Consider the following 19,429-nt stretch of genomic DNA (forward strand, 5'->3'; position numbering starts at 1 on the left):
GGACCCACCCAAATAGACTCCCAGAGTGTATAAGGGTCCATGGTAAGCATCTCGGCATATTTATTTTCAGGTGAAAAACGGTCAAAAAATTTAAAAATTAAAGGCTATATCCACGCTTTTTGAGGAATTTTGAGGTTACGGAGCTCGGTGGCGAAAAGTGTTGAGACCCAAGGGGATACATCTTAGGGTCATATAATGACGTTTGGAACTACATATGAATCTTATATGTTGTACAAAATAGCCGTGGTAGGCTTCAGTTTACGAAATCAGTGCAAATTTGGAACGGGTAAATTGACTGTTTTAAGGCATATTGGATGGTTCCACCCAATCAATTGGACTCCCAAAGGGTATAAGGAACCATGGTAAACATCTTGGCAATTTTTATTTCCGGGCGAAAAAACGTTAAAAAATTCCAAACTTGAAGGCTATAATCCACGCTTGTTGAGGAATTTTGAGGTTACAGGGACCGGTGGAGAAAAGTCTTGAGACCCTAGGGGATACACCTTAGGGTCATATAATGACGTTTGGAACCATATATGACCCTTATATGTTGCCATAAATGTCCGTGGTAGGCTTGAGGTCACGATGTCGGTGCAAGTTTGGAACGGGTAAATTGACTGTTTAAAGGGATATTGGATGGTTCCACCCACTCAATTGGACTCCCGGAGGGTATTAGGAACCATGGTAAACATCTCGGAAATTTTTATTTTCGGGCGAAAAAAGGTCAAAAAATTCCAAAATTAAAGTCTATAATCCACGCTTTTTGAGGAATTTTGAGGTTACGGGACCCGGTGGCGAAAAGTCTTGAGACCCAAGGGGATATATCTTAGAGTCATATAATGATGTTTGGAACCGTATATGACCCTTATATGTTGCCATAAATGTCCGTGGTAGGCTTGAGGTCACGATATCGGTTAAAGTTTGGCATGGGTAAATTGTTTGTTTAAAGGCATATTGGATGGTTCCACCCACTTAATTGGACTCCTGGAGGGTAATAGGAACCATGGTAAACAGCTCGGCCATTTTTATTTCCGGGCGAAAAAAGGTCAAAAAATTCCAAAATTGAAGGCTATAATCCACGCTTTTTGCGGAATTTTGAAGTTACGGGACCCGTTTGCGAAAAGTCTTGAGACATAAGGGGATACATCTTAGGGTCATTTAATAACGTTTGGAACCATATATGACCCATACATGTAGTACAAAATAGCCGTGGTAGGCTTCAGTTTACGAAATCGGTGCAAATATGGAACGGGTAAATTGACCGTTTTAAGGCATATTTGAAGAATTTTGAGGTTACGGGGCCTAGTGGCGAAAAGTCTTGAGACCCTAGGGGATACATCTTAGGGTCATATAATGACGTTTGGAACCATATATGACTCTTATATGTTGCCATAAATGTCCGTGGTAGGCTTGAGGTCACGATATCGGTGCAAGTTTGGAACGGGTAAATTGACTGTTTAAAGGCATATTGGATGGATCCATTTACTCAATTGGACTCCCGGAGGGTATTAGGAGCCATGGTAAACATCTCGGCTATTTTTATATACGGGGGAAAAAAGGTCAAAAAATTCTTAAATTGAAGGCTTTAATCCACGCTTTTTGAGGAATTTTGAGTTTACGGGGCTCGGTAGCGAAAATTCTTGAGACCCTAGGGGATACATCTTAGGGTCATATAATGACGTTTGGAACCATATACGACCCTTATATGTTGTCATAAATGTCCGTGGTAGGCTTCATTTTACGAAATCGGTGCAAATTTGGAACAGGTTAATTGACCGTTTTAAGGCATATTGCATGGTTCCACCCACTCAATTGGACTTCCGGAGGATCTTAGGAACCATGTTAAACATCTCGGCAAATTTTATTTCCGGGCGAAAGAAGGCCAAAAAATTCTAAAATTGAAGGATAATCCAAGCTTTTTAAGGTATGTTGCAGTTACGGGGCCCGGAGGCGAAAAGTCTTGAGACACTGGGGGATACATCTTAGGGTGATATAATGACGTATGGAACCATATATGAGTCTTATATGTTGCCATAAATGTCCGTGGTAGGCTTGAGATCACGATATCGGTGCAAGTTTGGAACGGGTAAATTGACTGTTTAAAGGAATATTAGATGGTTCAACCCACTCAATTAGACTCCTAGATGGTATTAGGAACCATGGTAAACATCTCGGAAATTTTTATTTCCGGGCGAAAAATGGTCAAAAAATTCCAAAATTGAATATCCACGCTTTTTGAGGAATTTTGAGGTTACGGGGCCCAGTGGAGAAAAGTCATGAGACCCTAGGGGATACATCTTAGGGACATATAATGATGAAACCATATATGACCCTTATATGTTGCCATAAATGTCCGTGGTAGGCTTATCGGTGCAAGTTTAGAACCGGTAAATTGACTGTTTAAAGGAATATTGGATGGTTCAACCCACTCAATTAGACTCCCAGATGGTATTAGGAACCATGGTAAACATCTCGGTAATTTTTATTTCTGGGCAAAAAAAGGTCAAAAAATTCAAAAATTGAAGGCTTTAATCCACGCTTTTTGAGGAATGTTGAGTTCACGGGGCCCAGTGGCGAAAATTCTTGAGACCCTAAGGGATACATCTTAGGGTCATATAATGACGTTTGGAACCATATATGACCCTTATATGTTGCCCTAAATGTCCGTGGTAGGCTTTAATTTACGAAATCGGTGCAAATTTGGAACGGGTAAAATGACCGTCATAAGGCATATTGCATGGTTCCACCCAATCAATTGGTCTCCCGGAGGGTATTAGGAGCCATGGTAAACATCTCGGCAGTTTTTATTTATGGGTGAAAAAAGGTCAAAAAATTCCAAAATTGAAGGCTATAATCCACGCTTTTTCAGGTATTTGGAGGTTACGGGGCCCGGTGGCGAAAAGACTTGAGACCCTAGGGGATACATCTTAGGGTCATATAATGACGTTTGGAACTATATATGACCCTTATATGTTCCCATAAATGTCCGTGGTAGGCTTGAGGTCACGATATCGGTGCATGTTTGGAACGGGTTAATTGACTGTTTAAAGGCATATTGGATGGTTCCACCCACTCAATCAGACTATCGAAGGGTATTAAGAACCATGGTAAACATCTCGACACTTTTTATTTCCGGGCGAAAAAAGGTCAAAAAATTCCAAAATTGAAGGCTATAATCCACGCTTTTTAAGGTATTTTGAGGTTACGGGGCCCGGTGGCGAAAAGTCTTGAGACCCTAGGGTATACATCTTAAGATCATATAATGACGTTTGGAACCATATATGACCCTTATATGTTGCCATAAATGTTCGTGGTAGGCTTGAGGTCACGATATCGGTGCAAGTTTGGAATGGGTAAATTGATTGTTTAAAGGCATATTGGATGGTTCCACCCACTCAATCGGACTCTCGAAGGGTATTAGGAACCATGGTAAACTTCTCGACACTTTTTATTTCCGGGCGAAAAAAGGTAAAAAAAATTCCAAAATTGAAGGCTATAATCCACGCTTTTTGAAGAATTTTGAGGTTACGGGGCTCGGTGGCAAAAAGTCTTGAGACCCTAGGGGATATATCTTAGGGTCATATAATGACGTTTGGAACCATGTATGACCCTTATATGTTGCCATAAATGTCCGTGGTAGGCTTGAGGTCACGATATCAGTGCAAGTTTTTGACAAGGGAATAAACGTGTCGTCAATTGTCTATCCCTAGATCAAATACAATTTATATAACCTAAACAAACCACAAGGAGACAAGCATAAACACCACATTTACTACTTAAGACTTAAGCTAACTCAGGACAAGAAGTGTGAATAACTAAGAGTAAAGATTAAGAATGATTAAAAATCAATATAATTAAACACAAGGGGAAGTGGGTAGATGTAGTTGCCATTTGATCATGCAATAACACGGAAGCAAAGTAATGGTAAACTAAGCATGCAAGAATATCGAAATAAAGCTCAGTCTAACCGCCTTCCGGGGTTAATCGATTTCTCGTAACATAGACTCTATGTTTCCACACTAGAACCATATATTAGAAGGTGCAATAAATGAACTATCGATAACAATAAACCTTAACTAAGTCAACTTCCGTTTCATGTTAGAAAAGATTGACCTTTAATCAACCAATAATGTGCATTTGCAAGAAGATTAAAGAATATCAAACATACAATGACTTTAATCACCATTAACTTAACCCCAACATCATAAGCATGAATCAATTAACAACTACACCATCCCCACACCCTTGGCTAGGTGACTACTCAAAAATCATATTGAATACAATATCAATCATCAAATCAATAAGCATCAACATGATCAATAAGCAAAGAAGGAAAATCAAAATAAGCAAACAAAACTAAATATAAAAGTAAAGAAAGAGAGTAAGAGATTGCTCATTAATTGAAGATAATGATTTACAAAGATTCAATCAAGCTCCTTCTTCAATATCCAAGTTCATCAATGGAAATCCACACTTTCTCTCCACACAAGCAACACAACAACGAGACCAATAGCCAAAATCCACCAAAAACCTTATCAAAAACTTCCCACCAAGCCCAAGGTGCCTTCCCCATGCTAACACATCCCTTTTGACCCTCCCCCCTCGCAAAATGAAAGCATCGACCACGATGCCGACAAACATGCAAAAATAGGGAAAGGGGAGAACAAAAAGGGAAACAAACATGCAAAGAGGGGACTATTGGCCACTAGGGCCGGCACCATCATCACCTCCAACACCATCACCCCCATCCCAACCTCCGGTGAAACCGGGAGGAAACCCATAATGACCCTTAAATAGGTCTTGTTGGGATGGGGTCAATTGGTCAAAAGGCTCTTGTTGAACAAGGGGCTCGGGGTGACGGGGGTGAACATAGTAATATGCGGGATCACCCCTATAATCACTCCCCCCCCGAGACCCTATAATCATAGGGCGGGAAGTTGCGCCTTGGCACATCGGGATTCTCAAACCCTTGCCAATAAGGGTACGTAGGGAGGCCGTCACCACCCCGGGAAGGTACTGGCCCTTGATGGGGCGGCACATAAGGGTAGTTGACCGGAGGTGCGACCTCCCCCCTATGTATACTAGCGTCATATAAGGCGCTAGTTTGATAAGATAACGTTTGGTGGTCAGAAAACATACGTTGCATGCTCAATTGCATGCGCTCCATGCTGGCTCTCATGGCCTCCATTTCCCGGAGATAAGCATCTCCTTGGAAGTCTTGTTGTTGTTGTTGTTGTTGATGTTGTTGTTGTCGTTGTTGTCTTCTCTCTCTTCTTCTTCCTTGAGCATCCTCTTGGAAATGCTCATGTTGTTGATGAAACGGTGGTTGTTGTTGCTGTTCCTGTTGTTCATCTCCTCTTCCTTCCTCCTCCTCCTCATTGACTCCCTCAAACCCAGCTCCCTCTACAAAATGTTCATCCTCCTCCATCTCATCCTTTTCTATCCTACCATTGTCCCTAGGGACCATCCAAACATTCCTAGCTTGGCGAAAGATGGAGGTAGCGGCCGGGTTAGGGAGAAGGCAATGGTGGGTATTCCTCATTAGCCAAGAGTAAGTACCGACTCTCCTAGTACTAGTTATGAAACGGAGGGTGTTAACCTGCCTCAAACTAATCCAAATGTCTTCACTCCCTCCAACCGGAGTGCAAGACTCTAAGAACCGCTCTTGCTTAAAATACCTCACTAGACGGGTCACCATGCCCCCACAATGAATCTCCCCCGTCTTAACCCCATGCATAATATCCTTGCAACACTCCATCAAAATATAGCCAAAGTTTATCCTAGACCCAACTCCGACTTAGTAGCCATCCACAAAACCAAGATCTCCTCTCGAGATATCTTCCCCAAATCTTGCTTATTATAAACCGAATACCCGAGAATTCTATGGAGGATCCTAAGGGCCGGATGGATAATCTCACTAGCAAGGGATATCTTTTAGTCAAACTGCTTTTTGTGGGCTATGGTTCTCCACCAAGCAACCTCATTGTACTCACTTTGGGCAAGGGAGATAAGAGGCTCGAAGATATCACCATTTGGGTTGAAACCGAGGGCTACATTAAACTCGGCTAGGTTCATGGTGTGTTTTACATTGAAGAGTTGGAAGGAGATGATGAAGTCGGTTTCCCCTACCCTATTGAATTCAAAAGTGGAGAAAAACTCAATTGAAGGCTCCATGTAGGTTCGAGGGGGAGATTTCAAAAACTCACCCAAGCTAAGGTTTTCGAGGAGTACATCAAGGTCGTTATCTATGCCTAGCTTGGCCATGTCCTCACGAAAATAGTGGCGGGTGGGTCTAAACCTTCGGTCTTTCATTTTGTTATATATGGGCAATTGTTTAGACCGGTTCCACAAGTTTAGAGGTGGTAGAGGAGGAGGGGCGTCATCGTGGGTTAAGGAATGTGTTTGGGGTTGAGGGTTTGAGGATTGGCCTTGAGAAGATTGGCCGGGAGATTGGTTCGAGTGGTTTTTGCTACTCTTTACTTTCCTCAAAAAATTCATTTTTACCACACAATTTCACAAAAATTCACAAGAAATATTCCAACTCCCTCAAACAAACAACAAAGACCTCAAACACTCAAAAATCTCCTTACAAATCCAACCAAACCCCCAAAAACTACAAGGTACCTGTGTCAATCAACACAACAACCAAAATTCCAACAACAAATACCAATATCAACAATCATCCATCCAATATATGCAAGATTTATCAAGAAAAATCAAGCATCACTCACAAATACCAAATTTCACAAAAACAACCATGAAACCCAAAAATCATGCTCAAATTCAAGGTAAACAAACCAATGTAAAGAAATCAAGTGAAATTGACAAAAATAATACAAAGGTTAGAAGTATACCAAGATTGGAGACTCAAATTAAGCTTAGAGCACCACCCACTACCGAAATTTGCCGAAAAACCACGAGAAAATTGAGTAGATGTGATGAAATTTGAGAAATAAGGTAGATTATGTGAAAATTTGATGGAAAATTTGAAGAAAATAGTAAGAGTTTGATGATTTGGGGTTAGGGTTTGAGAGTTTTTAGAAAGAGAAGGGGGAAAAGTAGAGAGGAGGTGAGAAAATAAGAGAGGAGAGAGAGAGGAGAGAGGCATCCGGGTTTAAGAAACCCAGCAACCCGCGCCCTCCCCCGATCCTACCGCACCCTCGGGAACTCTCCCGCGCCCGCAGAGAGACCGCGGGGCAACCGCGGGGAGTTCCTGCCAAAATTTTAACATTTTTACCTGAATTGAAGCCGTGCCCTCTCCTGATTTGCCGCGCCCGATCCTGAACTTCCCGCGCCCGCGGAGAGACCGCGAGGCAACTGAGGGAAGTTCCTGATCCAAATTTCATTTTTGTGCATGGCTGCAGGCCGCCCCCTCTCCAATTTTTCCGAGGCCTCTCTATACTCCCCCGCGCCCGCGGAGAGACCGCAGGGCAACCGCGGGGAGTTTCTGATTGTAAATGCTCTTTAAAGCCAAAGAGGCCCCCGAGGTCTCTCCAAGCCCTCGGGGAGCCCTCTGCCCTGCACTCTAAACTCTTCATAAAACCCCTTCTTTCCAACATGAGATGACAATAAGCAACCTATAAAACAAACATGAAAGTAACACAACATAAGATCAAAAATTAATCAAGGAAAATTAAAAGAAAAGAAAAGAAAAGAAAAGAAAAATGAGATGAGAATCCGGGTTGCCTCCCGTAAGCGCTTTTGGTTAACGTCGTTAGCTCGACGTCCTTCGAGATGATTAAGGAGGGTGGAATTGACGATGCACGTCAATTAGAGTAACTGAAATTGGTTCATCATTTGGGGATCCTTCAAAATAAGGCTGGAGGCAGTGGCCGTTGACTTTCAAAGGGGAGTGGCCATCTTGGAAAATTTCATAAGCTCCATACGGGAATACCTACGTACCAATGTATGGCCCACTCCATCTTGATCGGAGCTTGCCCGGGAGAGCTTCAACCTTGAGTTGAAGAGGAGCACTTTTTGCCCTTTGACAAAATCTTCCTTGATGATTTGAGCGTCGTGCCACGCTTTTGATCTTGCCTTATACATACTTTCATTCTCATAGGCACTCAACCTCAACTCCTCTAGCTCATGCAACTCTGAAAGCCTTTGCTCCCCCGCACTATGGAGATCCAAGTTAATTTGCTTGATCGCCTAATGAGCACGATGCTCCATCTCCACGGGCAAATGACAATTCTTCCCATATAAAAGCTTGTAAGGGGTGGTCCCAATTGGTGTCTTGAAGGCGGTCCTATAAGCCCATAGAGATTCAATGAGCTTAGAGGACCAATCCTTCCTCGTTCTGGCAACTGTCTTCTCCAAGATCATTTTGAGCTCTCTATTTGTGACCTCCGCTTGACCACTTGTTTGGGGGTGATAAGAAAGCCCCCGCTTGTAAGATACCCCATATTTCTCAAGTAGTCGCACGAAGGTGTGGTGCTTGAAATGTGACCCCCCGTCACTAATAATCGCTCTTGGAACACCGAATCTTGGGAAGATCACTTTCTTGAAAAGGTTAACCACCACCTTTGAGTCATTTGTTGGAGAAGCTACGGCCTCCGCCCATTTGGACACGTAGTCAATGGCAACCAAAATATATTTGTTCCCATTTGAGGAGATAAAAGGGCCCATGAAATCTATCGCCCACACATCGAAAACTTCAAGCTCAAGGATGGGGTTTTTTGGCATTTCATCCCTTCTCGAAATATTCCCCACCCTTTGACATCTATCGCTGGTCTTGAGAAATATCCAAGAATCCTTGAATAAAGAAGGCCAAAAGAGCATTGATTGAAGAACTTTTGAGGCAGTTTTCTGAGCACTCATATGCCCACCACAAGGAGAAGAGTGGCACATATGGAGAACACTTTGAAACTCGTCATTGGGGACGTATCTCCTCAACAACCCATCAACCCCTCTCTTCAACAAAATCAGTTCATCCCAAATATATCTCTTTGCCTCGTGCTTGAGCTTTCGACGTTGTTGTGAAGTGAAATCCGGAGGTATGGCACCACAAGCCATGTAATTCACAATATCCACATACCATGGAGCCGACTTCACCTCAAGAACATATAACATATCATCCCTTAGAGCATCCTCTATTGGCAAACCATCATCCTTGAACCTTGCACCGCCCAACCTTGAAAGGTGATCCGCCACCACATTCTCGGCTCCCTTCTTGTCTCTCATTTCATAATCAAAGTCTCGGAGAACTAAAACCCATCTCAACAACCTTGGTTTAGCTTCCTTCTTCCTTGTCAAATATTTGAGAGCCGAATGGTCGGTGTACACAATTGTCCTAGAACCAATGAGGTAGGTTATAAACTTCTCAAATGAGTGAATAACCGCTAAGAATTCCTTCTCGGTGGTTGTGTAGTTTCGTTGGGCATCATTGAGAGTTTTGGACAAATAATGTATGACATGAAGCTTCCGATCCTTCCGTTGCCCAAGAACCGAACCAATAGCCTCGTCGCTTGCATCGCACAAGAGCTCAAATGGAAGAGACCAATCCGGACCTTGGACAATAGGGGCGGTGCAAAGGGCCTCTTTCAACCTAAAAAAGATTCTTGACAAGCATCATCAAATACAAACTCTTTATCTTGTTGCAATAGGGATGTGAGAGGCTTTGCAATCAAAGAAAAGTCTTTTATAAAACGCCGATAGAACCCGGCATGGCCAAGAAAAGATCTCACTTCCTTCACGTTGGTGGGGGGAGGAAGTTTCTCAATGACCTCTACTTTGGCTCTATCAACCTCAATGCCGACATGGGAAATTTTGTGCCCAAGAACAATCCCAGTTTCTACCATAAAATGGCACTTTTCCCAATTCAACACGAGGTTAGCCCTCTCACATATTTCTAAGCAACGAGATAAATTAGATAGACAATCTTCATAGGTGGCTCCTCCAACGGAGAAGTCATCCATAAAGACCTCTATCTCATCCTCAATCATATCACTGAAAATAGACATCATACAACGTTGGAATGTTGCGGGAGCATTACAAAGCCCAAAAGGCATCCTACGATACGCATAAGTACCGTAGGGACATGTGAAAGTCGTCTTCTCTTGATCCTTGGGGTCAATCGAGATTTGGGAAAATCTCGAATAACAATCAAGAAAACAATAGAAGGAATGCTTTGTAAGCCTCTCCAACATTTGATCAATGAACGGTAATGGAAAATGATCTTTGCATGTACTTGTGTTAAGTTGGCGATAGTCAATGCACATGCGCCAACCGGTTACAAGCCTAGTGGGGACTAGTTGATCATGATCATTTTTCACTACCGTCATTCCCCCTTTCTTAGGCACAACTTGCACAGGAGATACCCAATCACTATGAGCAATTGGGTATATAATTCCAGCATCAAGAATCTTAGCCACTTTCTTCCGCACAACCTCTTGCATGGAAGGGTTAAGCTTCCTTTGCCTTTGCCTAACGGGTTTGGCATCTCCCTCTAGATCAATTTTGTGCATGCATAAAAAAGGACTTATACCTTTGATGTCATTAATGGTATAGACTAAAACTTTCTTATGTTTTTTCAAAACATTGATCAAGAGTGAGGTTTGCTCCTCCATTAGGTTGGAATTAACAATTATGGGGAAAGACTCATTAGGACCAAGAAATACATACCTCAAGCGCAAAGGTAGAGGTTTCAAGTCTACCTTTGGTACTCCCTTATCATTGGTGTTCTCCTCTCTTTCCTCAACTTGAAAGAGATCATGGGTGTGAAAAGCCTCTTCCTCCATGCTCTCATCCATGCACTCGCTCTTGCTTTCCTCTAGCAAATCCTCATAGAATTGAATGTCGTCCTTGTGAGCACCTAGCATAGAATCATTCAACAATACGCTTTCTAGGGGATCATTAGAAGCATGCAAATGGGAACGAGAAAATTCACTAAGCATGGTATCTAGAACATCTACTCTAAAGCAGTCACCACTTGAGAAAGGTTGTTGCATGACATTATTCAAATCAAACTCAATTGACTCATTGTCAATTTTCAAAGATATTTTACCCTCCTTCACATCAATGATGGCCCTAGAGTTGGCTAAAAACGACCTACCCAAGATAATAGGAATCCTCTCATCCTCATCCATTTCTAGCACATAAAAATCCACGGGGAATGTGAACTTTCCTACTCTAAGGGGAATGTCCTCAACCTTACCCATGGGAAACTAAATGGACCGATCCGCTAGTTGGAGAGTAATGTTAGTGGGGGAAAGGGTTCCTACACTAAGCTTTTGGTAGACGGAGTAGGGCATGAGGCTCACACTTGCTCCTAAATCACACAAAGCTTTGTCAAATTCAATGCCATTGATAGAACAAGGGATGGAAAAGTTACCCGGATCCTTCAACTTGGCGGGAAGTTTGTTGGAAAGGATTGCACTACAATTGGGGGTCAAGCTCACCGTTTCACACTCCCTTCTCCCACTCAATAGATCTTTCAAAAACTTAGGGTAATGGGGCATTTGTTTCATGGCATCTACAAAAGGAAGGGAAACATGCAAATTCTTAATCACATCCAAAAACTTCCCAAATTGAGCATCAATCTTAGCTCTCACAAATCTTTGGGGAAAAGGTAATCTCTCCACTATAGATTGGAGATTTAAGGGCAAGGGGGTGGTTTCTTTCTCCTTTTGCACCTCAACATCCTTCTCCTTCTCAACATTAGAAGGCTCCTTGGTTCTCTCATCCCCTCTCTCTAACTCTACTTCATTTTGAGGTTCCTCCTCAACTAAGGGGTCACTCCCTACTACCTTTCCACTCCTTGTTGTCACAGCATACAAAGGTTTTAGGTTGACTCCTTGACTAGGGATAGAGGAAGAAGAAGAAGAGGAATTAGAAGCAAGTTGAGCAATTTGGGTTTCAAGCATTCTCTTATGAGCATTGGCTCGCTTTTTATCCTCCTCATTTCTCTTCTTTTCCTCCTCATGCATTTTCATGATGACATCTAGCTTAGCCATCACGGGATCATTAGGAGGGGCCTCAATTTGAAGAGGTTGTTCGGGTGGAGGAAGTTGAGATTGATGGAAACCCGGAGGCCTATTGGTTTGGGCATAGTTAGAAACATTTTAGCCCCTATTGCCTCCGGTGCCTTAGCTTGGTTGGGAACATTGCTTTGTCGATTGTTTCCCATGTTACCTTGATCACCAAAATTTTGATTTTGATGGTCATTGTATCGGGAGTTGGGTTGTTGGTTTTGATAACCATACCCCGTTTGGTTAGAGTAGCCTCTTCCATTGAAATTGGAAGGGCCTCCCCCACCATGGTATTGGTTACCATAACCACCACCACTTTGGTTCCAACCACGGTTTCCACCTTGATTCCAATTCCCCATTTGATTGGAGTTTGGCCTCAAGTTCCCTACATTTTTCATTCTAGGAGCAAAATTCATAGCATTGACATCTTCTACATTATCATCATGTTCATAGGGAGGGGGTTGAACTTCACAAGCATACACACAATGGGAGGTATCATGATCATAGGTTTCACAACTTGAGCAAAACATGCATCCTTGAGGCATTTTATTATAAGAAGAGGGGGAAGAAGTGGTCATACCATTGCCTCCCTTGGTTGAAGGGAAGGTATTACCATGAGGGTTGGACCTTTCTTTCATCAATTCATCCATTTGCTTGGCCATCTTGGAGATTTGGGTAGAAAGGTTGTTGATTGCGTTGGCTTGCTCCAATGCATAGACACCCTTACTAGAAGCGGCATCCCTTTCTCCTTCATACCAATCATCATAATGCTTTGCGGCCTCCTCTATGATGCACTCCACTTCATCCTCTCCGTTGTTCATGATCGGACTGCCGGCTGCGGCGTCTAGGCTTGTTCTCCCTTGAGGTGAGAGACCTCCATAGAAAGTGTGGATGAGTTGATACTTGGGTATCCCATGATGTGGGCATTGACGTTGAAGCTCTTTGTACCGATCCCATGCCGCACTAAGAGTCTCACCACTCTTTTGGCGAAAACCTTGAATCAAAGACCGAGCTTCGGCGGTCATCCTATGGTTTTAAAATCTCCTCAAGAAAGCCGTAGTTACTTGATCCCAAGTTGGGAGAGAGTTAGGGGGCACCTCCTTCTCTAGCCATTCTAGACCTCTCCCAATTAAAGAAAATGGAAACATCTTGAGGCGGATGTACTCTTGAGTCACTCCATTGGCTTTGATTGTGTCAAAATATTTCTCAAATTCTTTTAAATGCTCATGAGGGCTCTCAAATTTTCCACCCGAGAATTGTTTCCTCTCTATCAAAGCAATCAAATTGGGCTTGATTTCGAAATTGTTGGCTTGAGTGGTAGGAGTTAGGATCCCACTTTGTGCTGTAAAGGCTTCGGGAGCCCCAAGACGACTCAAAGATATATTCTCTTCCATTTTACCTTCTTCACTTTCAGACTTAAATATTGAAAAGGGGTTGATTCCGGGACTTGATGGTGAATTAGGACTACCTAAGTCTTCACTTGAGGGTGAAGATGGTGGAGTATCTTCCAATTCTCTTACTCCTTCTTTTGTTGGGGTGTGAGAATTTCTACTCCTCGCTCTCGCTTCTCTTCGAAGTAAGGATGAAGATCTCTCTAGCTCCGGATCGATGGGAATCAAAGACCTTGAGCAGGTTCGTCCTCTATTCATACAACAAAGCTAAGGAGAACGTAAGCACTGACAAGTAACAAGTAGCAGAAAATACTAACAAACAAGGAATGAGATAGTCTCAAATAAAGTAATGAAAAAGCAATGGAAGCCGTCTCCCCGGCAACGGCGCCAATTTGACAAGGGAATAAACGTGTCGTCAATTGTCTATCCCTAGATCAAATACAATTTATATAACCTAAAAGTATAAGGTAAGCATAGGGGTCGAACCACAAGGAGACATGCATAAACACCACATTCACTACTTAAGACTTAAGCTACCTCGGGACAAGAAGTGTGAATAACTAAGAGATTAAACTAAAGATTAAAAATGATTAAAAATCAATATAATTAAACACCAAGGGAAGTGGGTAGATGTAGTTGCCATTTGATCATGCAATAACATGGAAGCAAAGTAATGGTAAACTAAGCATGCAAGAATATCGAAATAAAGCTCAATCTAACCGCCTTCCGGGGTTAATCGATTTCTCCTAACATAGCCTTTATGTTTCCACACAAGAACCATATATTAGAAGGTGCAATCAATGAACTATCGATAACTATGAACCTTAACTAAGTCAACTTCCGTTTCTTGTTAGCAAAGATTCACCTTTAATCAACCAACAATGTGCACTTGCAAGAAGATTAAAGAATATCAAACATACAAAGACTTTAATCACCATTAACTTAACCCCAACACCATAAGCATGAATCAATTAACAACTACACCATCCCCACACCCTTATCTAGGTGACTACTCACAAATCATATTGAATACAATATCAATCATCAAATCAATAAGCATCAACATGATCAATAAGCAAAGAAGGAAAATCAAAATAAGCAAACAAAACTAAATACAAAAGTAAAGAAAGAGAGTAAGAGATTGCTCATTAATTGAAGATGAAGATTTACAAAGATTCAATCAAGCTCCTTCTTCAATATCCAAGTTCATCAATGCAAATCCACACTTTCTCTCTCTTCTAATGAAGTTTCTCTCTCTAGATTCTCTCTCTAAAACTATGCTAATGAAATATTATCAAAAAGTTCCATTCCAAAAAGGAAATACAATTCTATTTATAAGCTAAAAAGAAAACGGCAGCTCCCGCGCCCTCTCCCGATAGACCCGCGCCCCCGGAGAAATGGGTACGGAACCCTCCGCGGGCATCAGGGCATTACCCGCGCCCGCATCATCAGGGACCCGCGCCCGCGGCAAAGACATCCGCGCCCGCGGCAAATCCCCTGCTCCAAAGGCTGATCAGGGGTGCTGCGGTCTCTCTGAAAGGAGCGGCCTCTCCATTTTGCCCGCGCCCGCGGGGAGCCCTCGGGGAAACCGCGGCAAGTTCCTGAATCGATTTAGCACATTTGAGCATTTTGGTCCCGCGCCCGCGGCAAAATGGCCCGCGCGCGCGGCCTGCTGGAAATGCCTTGGAGACCTCTCCGAGGCCTCTCCAAGGCCTCTCTAAGCCCTCTCTAGCCAAATGCTTCTTCCTTGCTTGATCATTGAGGTCCCGAATTGCTTCCTTTGCCAAGGTGATTCTCACAATACCTACACAAGTAAACAAAGGGAAAAAGAGCCAAATAAAGGAAAACACGACAAAAACACGAGAATCATAAAGAAAAGAGGAAAAGGAGAAACTAAAGGAAAAAGGACCAAAATTAAGAGAAGAAAGCATGAAAAAGGGATAGAAATAACCTAAAAGACTACCCTATGAGTGCCATAAATGACACTCATCAGTTTGGAAGGGGTAAATTGACTGTTTAAAGGCATATTGGATGGTTCCACCCACTCAATTGGACTCCTGGAGAGTATTAGGAACCAGGTTAAACATCTCGGAAATTTTTGTTTCCGGGCGAAAAAAGGTCAAAAAATTCCAAAATTGAAGGCTATAATCCACGCTTTTTAAGGAATTTTGAGGTTACGGGGCCCGGTGTCGAAAGGTCTTGAGACCCTAGGAGATACATCTTAGGGTCATATAATGACGTTTGGAACCATATATGACCCTTTTATGTGGCCATAAATGTCCGTGGTAGGCTTGAGGTCACAATATCGGTGCAAGTTTGGAATGGGTAAATTCACTGTTTAAAGGCATATTGGATGGTTCCACCCACTCAATTGGACTCCCGGAGGGTATTAGGAACCATGGTAAACATCTCAGCAATTTTTATTTCCGGGCGAAAAAAGGTCAAAAAATTCCAAAATTGAAGGCTATAATCCATGCTTTTTGAGAAATTTTGAGGTTACAAGGCTCGGTGGAGAAAAGTCTTGAGACCCTAGGGGATACATCTTAGGGTCATATAATGACCTTTGGAACCATATATGACCCTTATATGTTTCCATAAATGTCCGTGATAGGCTTGAGGTCACGATATCGGTGCAACTTTGGAACGGGTAAATTGACTGTTTAAAGGCATATTGGATGGTTTCACCCACTCAATTGGACTCCCGAAGGATATTAGGAACCATGTTAAACATCTCGGCAAATTTTATTTCCGAGCGAAAAAAGGTCAAAAATTTCAAAATTGAAGGCTATAATCCACGCTTTTTAAGGTATTTTGAGGTTATGGGGCCTGGTGGCGATAAGTCTTGACACCCTAGGGGATACATCTTAGGGTCATATAATCACGTTTGGAACCATATATGACCCTTATAAGTTGCCATAAATGTCCGTGGTAGGCTCGAGTTCACGATATTGACGTGGGGAAAACTAGATCGTTGGGCTAATTCTCCCTAAGCCAAACAAAATTTATAAACACTCAAAAAACCTAAATACCAGTATAGAGGTAAGTCAAGGGTCGAACTCAATGGAACGGTAATGTCTAAGTGCTTCCAATTATATGCCTAAGCTAGGTCGAAGACAAGGGGTAAAAGATGACTCTAACAGCTACTAAAACGAGGAAACCAAACAAATAAAAAGAGCTAGGGTTTAGGATCCGCAAATAATGGCAATGAACATAGCAAATTGGAATGGAAAGTCGACTAAGTCAAGCAATGTGAGGGAAGATCAAACATGCAAACAAAAGAGCATATCAAGCTATTCTCCTAGAGGTCTAACTAGCGTCAACTACGATAAACTCTAGCTAGGAAACATCACAAGACACCTCAATCGTTTAAATTGCAAGCCAGAAATCAATGGCCCGTATCAATGTGAACTTACAATGCAATCTAATGCAATAATCAATGTTAGCTACTCTATAATTAATCACACACATGCTCATGATCAATCAACCAAGTTTAATCACATCATCAACTCCATCAATTATCCCCAATTTACATCAATTCATTACATCATAAGCTTCACCAAATCCCTAACCAAACAACTACTCAAACATGATCATCAATTCAACCAACAACTAAAGAGATCAACAATTAACAATCAAAGAATCAACAATCTAAGAAGAACAATTACACTAATCAAAGATCAACCATCAATTCATCAAAATCCAAACAAAATCAAACAATCAAAACAATGAATATTAAACCAAGCAATAAATGAGATAGAGTTTAGAAATGCTCTTTGAGAATAGAGTAGATCTCCAATACAATTGTCACATTTGAATCTTCAATCTCTCAATCACCATTGAAATTCCTCACTTTCTCTCTCTAAAATCTACTACTGAAATTAACCCTAAAAACTAGAGAGAGAAGCTCTCAACTAAGCTAGAAAATGATCTTAAAATCTAAGCTAATTCTAATTCTACTTGTTTCTCTCTCTACCTAAAAATGGGTATTTATAAAATAGAAGGATTAGAGAAAATAAAAGGGAAAAGAAAATAAATGAAAAAGGAAAAGAAAAGAAAAGAAAGTAAAATGAATAAGAAATTAAAAGGAAAAGTAAAAGAAAAACTAGAATAAAAAGAAATAAAAAATAAAAGAAATAAAAAGGAAACGGGAAGCTGCTTCATAAAATGGGGAAATAATCTGATGTTTCTCACGGTCCATTATCATCAGCACGCAACTCATCATCATTCATCATCATCGAATCACACACCATGACAGCCGTTCATCATCTCCAATCAACGGTACAACTAATACCCAGCTGGGTGTGGCCGCACTCGTTGATTGTGCGCCCGCACCTGCTGAGGTTCGAGGCTGCTCTGCTGGAGGTTGCTCGAAAGGAGGCGCAATTGGTGGCACAATTAAGGGCAGCAGGGGCTGCTTTGCGTGGCTGCTTGTGGTGGCGGAAATGTAGTGCGATTGGGCTACGATTGCTACTTAGTTGCTATTGGAAGTGGAGGTGCGAAGGTGGCGGATTAAAGGGGCAGCAGGTGGTTAACTGGTGGCGATTGTTGTTGCTGGAGCTTGCTGTTGCTGCTGGAGGTGCGGAGCAGGGGAAGCTATGCTTGGAGTTGATTTCATTTGTTTTCCATGTTATTGATGATTGATTTGGTTAATGATTGAATTTTGATTGATTTTGATTGATTGTTGGTTTAATCTTTGATTTCAATTATGTTGATGATGAAATTGATGATTGTTGTAGTTTTGATCTTGATTCCTATGGCTAATGAGTAGTTTCCTAGCTAGGGAAATGGTGAAGCATGTTTGAATAATTGATTAGAGTAATTTGGGGATAATTGATGGAGTTGATGATATGATTAAATTTGGTTGATAATTCATGTGCATGTGTGTGATTAATTGAGGTTTGGACATCTTTTATTATTGCACTAGATTGCATTGTGAGCTTGCTATGATACGGACCATTGATTAGTAACTTGCAATTTCACGATTGAGGTGCTTTGTGACGTTCCCTAGGTAGTGTTTAGCGTAGTTGACGCTAGTTAGACCTCTAGGTGAACCATCTTGGTATGCTCTTTTGGATACATGATGATCTTCCTTCATATCACTTGACTTAGTCGTTTTGACCTCCCAAATTACCGTTTTCCATTACAATTACATGTGGATCCATTGCCCTAGTGTCTTTAGATTGATTTCATATAAGTTCTTGCATCATTTAGCTCTAGCTCTAGTTTCCTTCATAAACCCCTTTTACTTGACTTCCAAATAGCTTGACTTAGACATTGTGCATTCGACCTCCATTCCTTTGGGTTCGACCTTGACTTACCACTACGCTAAACAGGGGTTTGTTAAGTTACAAATTTTGGTTGATTGGGTGGGGTGGTAGCCCAACGACATACCGTTCTCTTTCCCATCAAAATGGCGCTGTTGCCGGGGAATGGTGCTTTGAGTGCATGTTGTTGTTGAGTCTATTTCATTTCATTTTCAAAATACAAAAAGATTTTACACTTTAGGCTACACTTGTAGCCGTGCTACTCATATTTTCTTTGAGTTTTGTATGCATAGGTCCCGAGATCGCTCATTTGTTCCCTTTGATCCGGAGATTGAAAGAACTCTCTCAAGGAGGAGAGTAACAAACAAGACCTTGAATTATAGTTCCTCAAGCGAAGAAGAGATTGAACAAGAGCAAGTCATGGGAGAACAACCAAGAGTTGCCTTGAAAGAATTGGGAGTACCCGGTGCATATAGGTTCGAGAGCGGCATAGCTCCACCTACAACACCGGCAAACGACTTTGAAATTCGGCCGGCAATGATCACCCTAATAGAGAGGAGACAATATAGCAGGGCAAAGAACGAGAGCCCATTGAACCATCTTAAGGAGTTTGAAAAATATTGTAACACGATCAAGGTTAATGGAGTGTCTCAAGAATTCATCCGCCTTAAGTTGTTCCCTTTTTCTCTCTTAGGAAGGTCATTGGAATGGCTAGACAAAGAGGTGAAGCCTAATTCATTGAGAACTTGGGATGATGTTACTAAAGCTTTCTTGTCCCGTTTCTATCCTCAAAAGAAAACGGCGG

The 19,429-nt window shown here is 41.9% G+C and overlaps 1 non-coding gene across 1 annotated transcript; it reads left to right on the top strand.

Moving 5' to 3' along the window:
* Nucleotides 1–12,878: 12,878 nt before the first annotated feature.
* On the top strand, nucleotides 12,879–12,984 carry LOC145606386 (small nucleolar RNA R71). The gene has a single exon (XR_014105276.1). It is a non-coding gene; the product is annotated as a small nucleolar RNA R71 (small nucleolar RNA).
* Nucleotides 12,985–19,429: the final 6,445 nt, after the last annotated feature.

This window comes from Chenopodium album, chromosome 22, assembly GCF_948465745.1.
Source record: "Chenopodium album chromosome 22, dcCheAlbu1.1, whole genome shotgun sequence".
NCBI classification, from domain to species: Eukaryota; Viridiplantae; Streptophyta; class Magnoliopsida; order Caryophyllales; family Amaranthaceae; genus Chenopodium; species Chenopodium album.